We start from the raw sequence: 12,006 nt of genomic DNA on the forward strand, positions 1-12,006 counted from the left end.
CAGGTTTCTGGCCTTAACCTGTTCTATAGCTTTGCACTTGCTGTGTGTAGACAGAAGGGCTGCGATGGGCCTGCTCATTTCGACACAAGACTGTCGGCCTCCACCTTTTGCCATCTTTGTCTGGTGGAGACATAAAGCTGAGGAAGAACATTGTTAACATTTCTTCCGAAATACAGTACTTTTTGAGGTCATCTACTGAATTACCACAATTCTACTGGATATTGTGATGGCTGCTGATGGCTTAAAAAAATTAGTAGCAGTTCATGGAGGTCACTGGCCATTAACAACTAGAGATGCAAACTTTCATGTAAAAAAGACAGTAAACCTAACTTGTGACACACAGCACATGGTAATCCCCTTTTTTTGCATGCCTTAGTTCTTTCTACCCCCAGTCATTATACTGGCAAAAGCCAGAATAATGGGTGGAGAGCACAGAAAAATCTAAAAGTAACCTCCCAACTACAAATTAGGTTTCTTAACAAAACATACAGTCTTCAGACTGTTGTAAGACTGAAGACATTGGTTTATGAGAGAGATTTGAGAGGAGCAGCGCTACCTGGGTATACATATATCATTCTTTTGTCCCTCTTTCACCTCTGAGCAAATAGGTTTGGCAGGTTTTTGAAAGAATACAAGCGCAAAACCTGTTTGGTCAGGCCAGGCCCTCTCAGAGGTCCAGAGAGGCCTACCCTAGCTCCAACATTTGAAGCCCTTCACCATAATACATAATAAAAACATGGCGATACAGGAAAATGAAATAAACAAAATAAGTACGCAGCGGCAAAACCCATGCTAGGGATCATTAGGAGAGGAACTGAAAACAAATTTGCCCAAATCATAATGTCATTGATACAAATCTGCGGTACAAATGCTATTTTGAGTACAGTGGTACCTCGGGTTACATACGCTTCAGGTTACATACGCTTCAGGTTACACACTCCGCTAACCTAGAAATAGTGCTTCAGGTTAAGAACTTTGCTTCAGGATAAGAACAGAAATCGTGCTCCGGCGGTGCGGCGGCAGCAGGAGGCCCTGGGTTAGTGGAGTGTGTAACCTGAAGTTTATGTAACCTGAAGCGTATGTAACCCGAGGTACCGCTGTATTTTGTTGGAAGCCACCCAGAGTAGCTGGGGAAGCCCAGCCAGATGGGTGGGGTTTAAATAATAAATGATGATGATGATGATGATGATGGAGTCTTCAGCCTAACGTGGAGCTCGAACCCACAACCCTGAGATTAAGAGGCTCATGCTCTACCAACTATTAGACTACAACTCCCATAATCCCTGACCACGCAGGCTGGGCTACCGGGACTTGTAGTCCAATAATATCTGGTGGTTAACCATGAGCTACCTTCCCACAGATAAATAAATGCGCACAACTCCTCCGACACATTCAGGTTCTCAGGCGTTCAAACCAGGCCCCGATCCAGGAAGCAACCCTCAATAAAACCCCAACCGCATTTGCACACACAGAGAGAGATTCATTCGACTGACTTTCTAGCTCGGAGGAGGAGGGAGGGAGTGGGCTTCTTGAGGCATGAAAAATATTCGAAGAACTTGAGTGGAATATGTTGAGCACACGGGGAAGAAGCGAAAGGGGATGAAGTCATGTTTGAAGCACCCACCCACGTATTCCTTGGGCTGGGAAACAGAGGGGTCCTGCTGGAGAAGCAGCCTTAGAAAAAGGAGCGAGAGCAAAAGCTCTCAAAAACGAGACACAGAAACAGCTTCAAAGGCTGCCTTTCTGCACTGGCTGGAAAGGATGCAGGAGAGAGAGAGAGAGAGAGAGAAGCAGTTTGCACATGGCTTCACATCAGGTTGCAATTTCTGAAATATACAGTGGTACCTCGGGTTACGAACTTAATTTGTTCTTGAGGTCTGTTCTTAACCTGAAACTGTTCTTAACCTGAAGCACCACTTTAGCTGAAGCAAAGTTCTTAACCCGAGGTAGTATTTCTGGGTTAGCGGAGTCTATAACCTGAAGCGTCTGTAACCTGAGGTACCACTGTACGCACAAGGAATCACAGCCGGGAGCAGCTATCAACCCACTGCTCTCCAAATGCGTTGGACTACGACTCCCAGGAGCACCCAGCCAGCACAGCCAAGAGCTATACAGTGGTACCTTGGGTTACATACGCTTCAGGTTACATTTGCTTCAGGTTACAGACTCCGCTAACCCAGAAATAGTGCTTCAGGTTAAGAACTTTGCTTCAGGATGAGAACAGAAATCGTGCTCCAGCGGCGCGGCGGCAGCAGAAGGCCCCATTACCTAAAGTGGTGCTTCAGGTTAAGAACAGTTTCAGGTTAAGAACAGACCTCCGGAACGAATTAAGTACTTAACCCAAGGTACCACTGTAGTTCCAAACAGCTGGGAACTACAGCATATCGGCGTCCTTCTGCTGTATAAACCTGACCTCAGGTAAACACAATCTAGCGTCATCTCTGGAGCTGTTCGCGTTGATGCAAAGCTTGGATCCAGGAAATTGGAAGCCAAGAGCTAGCTGTTTAGAAATTGTGTGACAAGCTTGTAACTGTGTGAGGAGTCTCTAAAAAATAAATAAATGGTAGTTTCCAATCAGTGGGTTAGGCTCCGTGTCACTATGTGCCTTCCTGCCACCCTCCAGCAACTGCAAAGTGTGTCAGTAACGCTGGCTGAGAGATTGGAGGCTACAGACAGCTATCTTCCTCTACCTAGGCAAGACAAGAGCAGACTCAAGGCCAGTCTGCTGCAACCTGAATGCCCTTCCTGGTGCTTTGCTGGACTCCAAGTCCCATCAGCCCCATCCGGGATGGTCAGGGATGATGGGAGTTGTAGTACGGCAACATCTGTAAGGCCACAGGGTCCTCATCCGCGAGCTCCACTTCCCTCCACTGACCCTACTAAACACAGCTGGAGCAGCCAAAAGAAATAGGGAAATCGAGAAGAACATTGTTCACGTATGGGATAACAGCGGCCAGAATCTTAGTACAGTAGCAAGAAATTGGAAAAATACAGCAATACCTAAAACGGCAGATTGGCAAATCCTAATGGTAGAATACCTGCAGCTAGCAAAGACGACAGGAAGGATAAGAGGCCAAACAAAACCAATAGTCTATAAGGATCAGAGAATTTTTAAAGAATACTTTAAAAGTTACGGTATAAAAGGAAACTTCTTTGCAGAATTAGACTGAACCTTGCATTGTATAAATATAGGTTTGTAGGGAAGTTAACAGAAACTATACAAGAAATATGTAACTGTGCAGTATAAGATAATCGACAGATAAAGTACAACGAGACTAACTGGAAGTTATTTTTAATTTCTTGTTTTATAAGTTCTATAACCGTTGGGAGTACAAATGTTAGTTATGCGAATTGTGTTGTTTCGTATACTGCTATTGTTTGTTTGTCAATATATAGTTTGTTTATTTGATTGTATGTTGTTTGCTTACTGGCATAAATGTATCTATTTTAAAACAATAAAGATATATTAAGAAAATAAAATAAAATAAAATAAAAAGAACAAAGCAATCCTATGATTCTAGGATGCACAGCAACGACTTCTGCTTCGTTTTGCAAATAGGCGGGTGCCGGTGAAGTCAAATGGGACACACGCCGCCAAAAACCACACAGGAGAGAAAGGAGATTGTTGAGCTCTGCAGCGGCAACCCGAGAGGTGCTGAGGCTGGGAACTTGAGCCTCACGGCTTAGCAGAGAGCAGAGGGCAGAGGGCAGAGGGCAGAGGGCAGGGAGCAGGGTCAGCTAGCTGTTTGGCACTTACTTAATGAACTTCTGTACCTATGTGAACTCTGAACTATCAAACAACAGGGAAACCAGAACTATTGCAGAATTAAGAAGGTACGTTTTGCATCTCTACCAGCCAGTCACAACACCCCTTTTTCAGGGAATAGCGTTGAAAAAATTCTGGTGTGCCAACAGCAGACCTTATACAGAAGACTCATTCCAGTCTGGGTTTAGGCCTGGTCATGGGCCTGTGCTGCAACATTCTGCAACTCCAGACCAACTTCAAGGGAAGCCCCACACAGAGTGCATTGCAGCAATCCAGAAGTGAAGTTGCTAATAATAATAATAATAATAATAATAATAATTTTTACCCCGTCCATCTGGAGTACTGTGGTCAAGCAGTACTAGTGCAGCCATGGCCACAGCTGCCGTACCAGCTGAAGCTGATAAAAAGTGCTCCTAGCGACAGAAGCCATCTGGGCGTCCAGAAACAAAAGCTGGATTCAGTAGGTCAGTTTCTCAAGCATGAGAACCATTCTCCAACAGAGCCCATTTATTTTTTTTCACCCAGCCCACCACTGCAACCAGGCACCAGTCCAGGGCCAGCACAGTGTCTCCCGATTTAGATACAGTGAAGAAATAGAGCTGGGCGTCATCAGCATGCTGATGGCAACTTGCCCCGAATCTCATGGCCACTCCCAGTGGCTTCATATAGAGGTCAAATAGCATTGAGGGTACAATAGTGCCCTGTTAGAACTACCAGGGGGCTGAAAACATGGGACTTTGGCCCGTGGGTCAGACTGCAACCCACAGCTTTCCGAGTCATGTGGCCAGCAGGACTAAACCGCTTCTGGCACAACGGAACACCTGTGATGGAAACCAGAGCGCACAGAAACACTGTTTACCTTCCCACTGCAGAGGTACCTATTTATCTACTTGCACTGGTGTGCTTTCAAACTGCTAGGTTGACAGGAGCTGGGACAGAGCAATGGGAGCTCACCCCTCGTGGGGATTCGAACCACCGACCTTCTGATCGGCAAGCCCAAGAGGCTCAGTGGTTTAGACCACAGTGCCACCCGCGTCTCTAACTACTGGTATAGAAAACTCTTAAATGCTTGGAACCAGCTTACCCCAGATGCCATTTCCCCCCATATGTGCCTATTCAGCTGCTTTTTTCTGCAGAGTAAGTTTCAACATATACAGTCAATACACAACTACATGCTCTTATTTTTGTCGACTTCCCACCCCGTTTTCTATGGAGTTGTTGTTTCTCCCCTTCTGCTGCACCCTAACTTCTATCTGTTAAATCATACCCACAATCTTATAATCTAATTACTTCTGTCGCTCACGGCTCAAATCTTGCTCCCAAGTCCATCATACTGTAATATTTCTTTAAGTAGTCTGAAAAAGGCATCCATAGAACGTGTGTATGTTCCACATTTGCAAGCTGCGAATCTCTTTGTGTGGCAGCAAGTAAGCTGCAAAACTTCATGCCTATTGGCATTAGAGAAACATCTTCACTACATTGTTTTAGATACCAGCTGAAGCCATTTTTAATAATAATAATAATAATAATTTATTATTTATACCCCCACCCATCTGGATGGGTTTCCCTAGCCACTCTGGGCAGCTCCCAACACAATATTAAAAACGCAATAAAACGTCAAACATTAAAAACTTCCCTAAACAAGGTGGCCTTCAGATGTCTTCTAGAAGTCAGATAGTTGTTTATTTCTGTGACATCTGATGGGAGGGCATTCCACAGGGCGGGTGCCACCACCGAGAAGACCCTGCTCAGATATCTAATTTACTTATGTACATTTGTGTTTTTCTTTCCAGTTGACTTCAAGTGTATTTTATTTATAATTATTTTATGTACACTTTTTAAAAGCTTTGCTGAGCTTACCTGTGTCTTACTGATAATATAATGATCACTAAAACATGGATGAAATATTATATACACTGCTTGGAGAGTTTTCTGATTAAGTGATCTGCAGCCTTTTTTAAAAATAAAGTGCCTTTAATAGCATCTAAACGGGGACGGCAGATTGTTTTATTAGTATACAGGTCGGTTTCTTTGGTCCACATTTGCCTTTTAATTACGGAAGATCCATCCAGAAATGTTTTATGTGCCTACTTTTAAAAGCTGCCTCCCATTTTCAAATGTCAGCTTGGACAAAATACACACTGCACTACAGGGGTTCCGGCAACCTTATGGCCATTCAACACACTGTGCAAATACCATTTTTAAAATAAAACAACACACGCACACAAACTTCACTGTGATTTTCTCTGATTATTCCTATGAGAAAAGGGCATCATCTCCCATTGAGAGCTGAGAAACAAGGTTCACCCAACTACTCAGTGACTCATTTCATTTGGCTAAGAAAGATACTACAGATTCCCCCCTCCCCGTCCCCATCTTCAGCATCTGTTGTGACTGGGAGTAAAACGGCAAAACTTATACCCATCTCACACCTCAGTGTCTGTCGATAAAGCTGTAGAAACTAGAATCTTGAGTTTAATTCCTGATGTAATTGGATGCCCATCTGTCACGGATGCTTTAGTTGAGATTCCTGCATTGCAGGGGGTTGGACTAGATGGCCCTTGGATGTCCCATCCAACTCTGTTTAGTCGTTTCCAACTCTTCGTGACCCCATGGACCAGAGCACGCCACACACTCCTGTCTTCCACCGCCTCCCGCAGTTTGGTCAGGCTCATGTTTGTAGCTTCAAGAACACTGTCCAACCATCTCGTCCTCTGTCGTCCCCTTCTCCTTGTGCCCTCCATCTTTCCCAACATCAAGGTCTTTTCCAGGGAGTCTTCTCTTCTCATGAGGTGGCCAAAGTACTGGAGTCTCAACATCACGATCTGTCCTTCCAGTGAGCACTCAGGGCTGATTTCCTGATTCTATTATTCTTTTTTTAATCATTTTTATTGATTTTCCAATAAAAAACATCCAACTAATATATCCAATCATAATACTCCAATTAAAATAAAAAACTAAAATAAAAAGACCAAATTATACTCCAAATTATAATTATTAATTTTTTGGAGCTCTCCACAGTCTGGATCTCTGAAGCATATCTCCACATCTCAGTCCTGCCTCTCCTCATTATTTCCATATTTTCCACATCTCGATTTTGACGCTTTATAATTCTCCGTCCCTGAGTCCACGATTCTCAATCATATCAAACATCATGTACTTTCATCCGTCGAATACAGCTTTGTTAGTATATATTTTTAGGATTCTATTATTCTATGTGCATACTGAAAATTCAGGTTTCTGCAATTGAAGTACAGTGGAGCCTTGGTTTTCGAATGAATTCCGTTCTGAACGTCTTGACTTCCAAAAGGTTCGAAAACCGAGGACCAAAGGGCTCTAGCAAGTTTCTTTGAGAAAAATGGAGAAACGCGCCTCAGAAGCCGTTTGACTTCTGAGGCGTGTTCGAAAATGGAAGAATTCCCTTCTGGGTTTTCGGCATTCGGCTTCCGAAATGTTCGGCAGTTGAGATGTTTGAAAACTGAGGGTTTTTTGGGTTTTCCACATGAATTTTTAATTAACTTTCAATTATTAAAATCCAATGACCACCACATTTTATCAATATCAAATTACAAACCAAGGTTTGACTGTAATGTAAAGCACATTGTTGCCTAGTGCAACAAATTCACTTAAAAAAAGAAAAGGAAAATAAAGTGATGGTGAAGAAAAAATGCACTGAACTGTGCGGGATAAACAAATAATAATAATAATAATTTATTATTTGTACCCCGCTCATCTGGCTAGGTTTCCCCAGCCACTCTGGGCGGCCTTCACAGAAACCAAAAATACACTAAAATATCACACATTAAAAACTTCCCTGAACAGGGCTGCTTTAAGATGTCTTCTGAATGTCAGGTAGTTGTTTATCGCTTTGACATCCGATGGGAGGGTGTTCCACAGGTTGGGCGCCACTACCGAGAAGGCCCTCTGCCTTGTTCCCTGTAACTTGGCTTCTCGCAATGAGGGAACCGCCAGAAGGCCCTCGGAGCTGGACCTCAGTGTCCGGGCTGGATGATGGGGGTGGAGACGCTCTTTCAGGTATACTGGGCCGAGGCTGTTTAGGGCTTTAAAGGTCAGCACCAACACTTTGAATTGTGCTCGGAAACGTACAAACAGTTAACAGGAAGCCAAAAAATACCCTGCAAGCAAATCAGGATGAATGCTCCTTGTCATATAACTGCCCAGGGAACAAATCCAATATCAATGTAGACCGGACACAGTCTAGTAGGATTTGTGCAAGTTTTTTGGGACGAATGCTCAGTAAACAGTTTGTCTGGAGGAGCCCCAGGGAGCTAAAAGTTGGGGTGAGGAAATGCAATTGAGATCACCAGAGATCAAACGCTCTCGAAGACCCACTCTGGGTTCTGTAATCGCCACACTGCGAACCATCTGTTGCTCTTTGCAGCTTAAGGGCAGGAGTCCTAAGAGAAGCCTCTCAATCAGAACCATCTGTTTTTAGAAGAGGAACCAAAAATAGATATCGGTCAGAGCTACCGAAGGAAGCCAACCTTCATGTTGCGAAGGGTAGCCATTAGCGCTGCTAAAAAGGGTATGTGAGAAGAGTTCATGTGTACTCGGGGTTGGCTGCTGGAGAAGGCTAGACTCCCAGTTACAGATCCACTTTATAATCTCTTTCCACAACAGCGCTCACTAATGAGAGCCTGCAAAATCCTCAGGCAAGACAAATCGCCCTCCCTAATCTCCCTCCCTGGCCCTGAGCTGGAGTTTCAAAGTTATCTTTCAAGGTGCTGAGGAAAGGTCCTGCCGCAGATTGTTTGCTTCTCTTTTGCGGGAAAAGAGAGAGAGAGCGTATAATCTTCTGCATTTGAAAACCAAAATAGCACAGTGCTTCCAAGGCTGCTACATAAATAAAGGAAAAGTCAGAGGCTAAAGAAACCCTAAAGAGGGGAGCAAGACATACAGGAGGCAGAGCTCTGGGAGCTAAAATAATAATGAAGATGCCAACATTAAACATATTCTCAGACAAGGGAAGCGGAATCCTGCTGCCATTATAGGTCACACAAAGTACCCCCAATTCATTCTGCATTCTAGCAAGGGATGCGGGGAGAAAGCAGTTTGCAAAATTTATTCTGCTTCTAAGGGGCAAGGAGCTGAGTCAAACACTAAAAAACGGTTTCCTAAACTTGGGTCTCCAGCTGTTTCAGGACTACAGTTCCCATTATCCCTGACCACTGATCCTGCTAGACAAAAACAGCTGGAGCGAGTGGTGGCCATGCTGGAGAAACTGGAATTGCTGAACTGTTTACAACAGGGGTCACAGCAAACTTTTTCAGCAGGGGGCCGGTCCACTGTCCCTCAGACCTTGTGGGGGGCCGGACTATATTTTGAAAAAAATATATGAACGGATTCCTATGCCCCACAAATAACCCAGAGATGCATTTAAAATAAAAGGACACATTCTACTCATGTAAAAATACGCTGATTCCTGGACCATCCGCAAGCCAAATTTAGAAGGCGACTGGGCCGGATCCGGCCCCCGGACCTTAGTTTGCCTACCCATGGTTTACAAGATGGCAAGGCTGTGTGTGCTATGGCATGCAAGTGTGGCAGGAATAAGTCCAGCATACATGCCACGAAGATATGGGAGAAGGCAATTTGGGCAGCAGTGGTAGTGAGTACATCTCCAAATGCGAAGCCACGTGCGGGACGAGGCCGTGGTGAAGACACATAAGGCACTGAACCTGTGGCTAGAAGACAGGAACCACCAGCATATCCTTGCTGATAACAGGGATGTCAGTTTTAATCCAAAAAATCTAGAGGGCACCTGGTTTGGGAATGCTGTTATAGATTCTCTGATTCTCCATGAGGAGGCTCTGCATTTACGACAAAATACACCTTTAAGAGGGACGCGGGTGGCGCTGTGGTCTAAACCACTGAGCCTAGGGCTTGCCGATCAGAAGGTTGGCTGTTTGAATCCCCGTGATGGGATGAGCTCCCGTTGCTCAGCTCTTGCCCACCTAGCAGTTCGAAAGCACGTCAAAGTGCAAGTAGATAAATAGGTACCACTCCGGCAGGAAGGTAAACGGCATTTCTGTGCGCTGCTCTGGTTTGCCAGAAGCGGCTTAGTCATGCTGGCCACATGACCCAGAAGCTGTACGCCGGCTCCCTTGGCCTATAGAGCGAGATGAGCGCCGCAACCCCAGAGTCGTTCATGACTGGGCCTAACGGTCAGGGGTACCTTTACCTTTTTACACCTTTAAAGCTCCATATGGCTGCCTGGAGAAGGAAGGGCCTCTTGAGAATAAAGCAGCCGGCCTCCCCTGCTTTAGGGCTTTCTTAGACACATGGCAGAAATCAAATGGAAACCTCATTCAGGGCATTCTTGAAAGTGTCAGAGCTACAGATGGAGAAAATATGAATTCTATCTCTGAGTCAACGAACGCTGAGATGCTCTTTCCTAAGGTTGAAATTAGAGGAGGTATGTGTGTAGATTTTCAGAGATTTTAACCAACATTCAGTCCCCCTTTTCTTTGGGGTTGTCCACCTACTCAAAATGTGTCGTTCTGACAAGATTTCATTTGTCCTTGATGGTGTCATTATGTTCACTATAGGAACCTAACTGATCATTGACTTTGTTTGCCATTAGTGAGATGAACATATAAGGTAAAAGGTGAAAAAGGACCAAGGCGACTATGGGGTTGCTCATCTAGCTTTTCAGGCCGAGGGAGCCGCCGTCTGTCCACAGACAGCTTTCCAGGTCATGTGGCCAGCATGACTAAACCGCTTCTGGCGCAACGGGACACTGTGATGAGTGCCTGAGCACATAGCCCTTTCTAGTTGGCGACACAGCATTCCCGAACCATCACATTGGGTGTTATGTACTGATGTTCTCACCCTGGGCCAGCAGGGGGGTACTGTAGATAGTTATGCAAATGAAGGATCGAAAGTAACGTTCAGTGATTGGATAGTTTGTATGCAAATGAAGTGACGTTCTGTGATTGGATAGTTTTAGAAAGTTGCAACAGTTACAATTGTTCTGGAGCTCTATATAAGCAGGCTGACTGAGCTCCTCAGTTAGTTCTGTTCCAGCTTACAAATAAAGAGCTGCTTTGGAAGAATCGCTGTGTCATCTGATATGTTCGCCCACAACTTAACACTGGGCTTTCAGCGGCACCGTGTGCAATGCCAAAATTTGGCGCCCGTCCCCACCTCTCCCCTTCTGTTCTAAGTCACTGTTATGGCAATCCCCATAGCGCCCTCTCGACTCAGCACCTAGTCCGGACGAACCAGTTGTGCTCCCTTAAATCCACCTCTGACATTCAGTCCATGGTCTCTGGTTGGCTGGGATCTCTCTAGTGAGGAAAAAGGTGTTGAGGCCTGAGACAGGGCGAGAGAAAGGGGCACAGCCACGGCAGCTGTAGGGGAAATAACAGCCACCAACAACTTAAAAGACAAAACAAAAGGGAAATAGCATTTAAGGAAGTTTGGGAGAAAAATGTTACTTGGAAGCACTGTTTTCAGTTTAATAATAATAATAATTTATTATTTATACCCCGCCCATCTGGCCGAGTTTCCCCAGTCACTCTGGACGGCTCCCAATCAAGTGTTAAAAACAATACAGCATTAAATATTAAAAACTTCCCTAAACAGGGCTGCCTTCAGATGTCTTTTAAAGATAAGAAAGCTGTTTATTTCCTTCACATCTGATGGGAGGGCATTCCACAGGGTGGGCGCCACTACCGAGAAGGCCCTCTGTCTGGTTCCCTGTAACCTCACTTCTCGCAATGAGGGAACCGCCAGAAGACCCTCGGCGCTGGATCTCAGTGTCCGGGCTGAACAATGACATCCCAAGCATATGCACAGGTTGCAATACTAAAGTGCAAACTCAAAACGCCATCGGCAAGGCCAGACATACTTTAGCTCAAAGACTGCAGCAGAATTGCTTTGACTTAATCAGAGAAGTACAAACACCTGCCCAACAGACAAAGAAGTGTTACCAGCCCGTCTTCCCGCATGAACTCGTGTGTTGTGGGCCAGCTTTAGCAGGCCTGGCAAGCAACTTCCCTTCAGGGAAGAACTACTTCCCCAAGGCATGTGATTAACTGCAGATGCAGACTTCATGCCAACTGCCAAACGCAGGCTTGTATGGAAAAATCCCTGGGTCTGATGCGAGAGGGAGCAGGAAGACCAGTGCTCACAGCTCACACTCAGAATATGGGTAGAAGAAGCGGGGAAAAGTCCCCGGCCTCAGCTTGGCTTCAAGCCAGTGGAACCTTATGACG

General features: G+C 45.1%; 1 protein-coding gene across 2 annotated transcripts in view; it reads right to left on the reverse strand.

The window, feature by feature from the left end:
• Window positions 1-12,006, reverse strand: part of RHOQ (ras homolog family member Q) — a 33,293-nt gene that overhangs the window by 13,504 nt on the left and 7,783 nt on the right. The window lies entirely within an intron of this gene.

Source organism: Podarcis vaucheri (assembly GCF_965113315.1).
Source record: "Podarcis vaucheri genome assembly, chromosome: 3".
Classification (NCBI taxonomy): Eukaryota; Metazoa; Chordata; class Lepidosauria; order Squamata; family Lacertidae; genus Podarcis; species Podarcis vaucheri.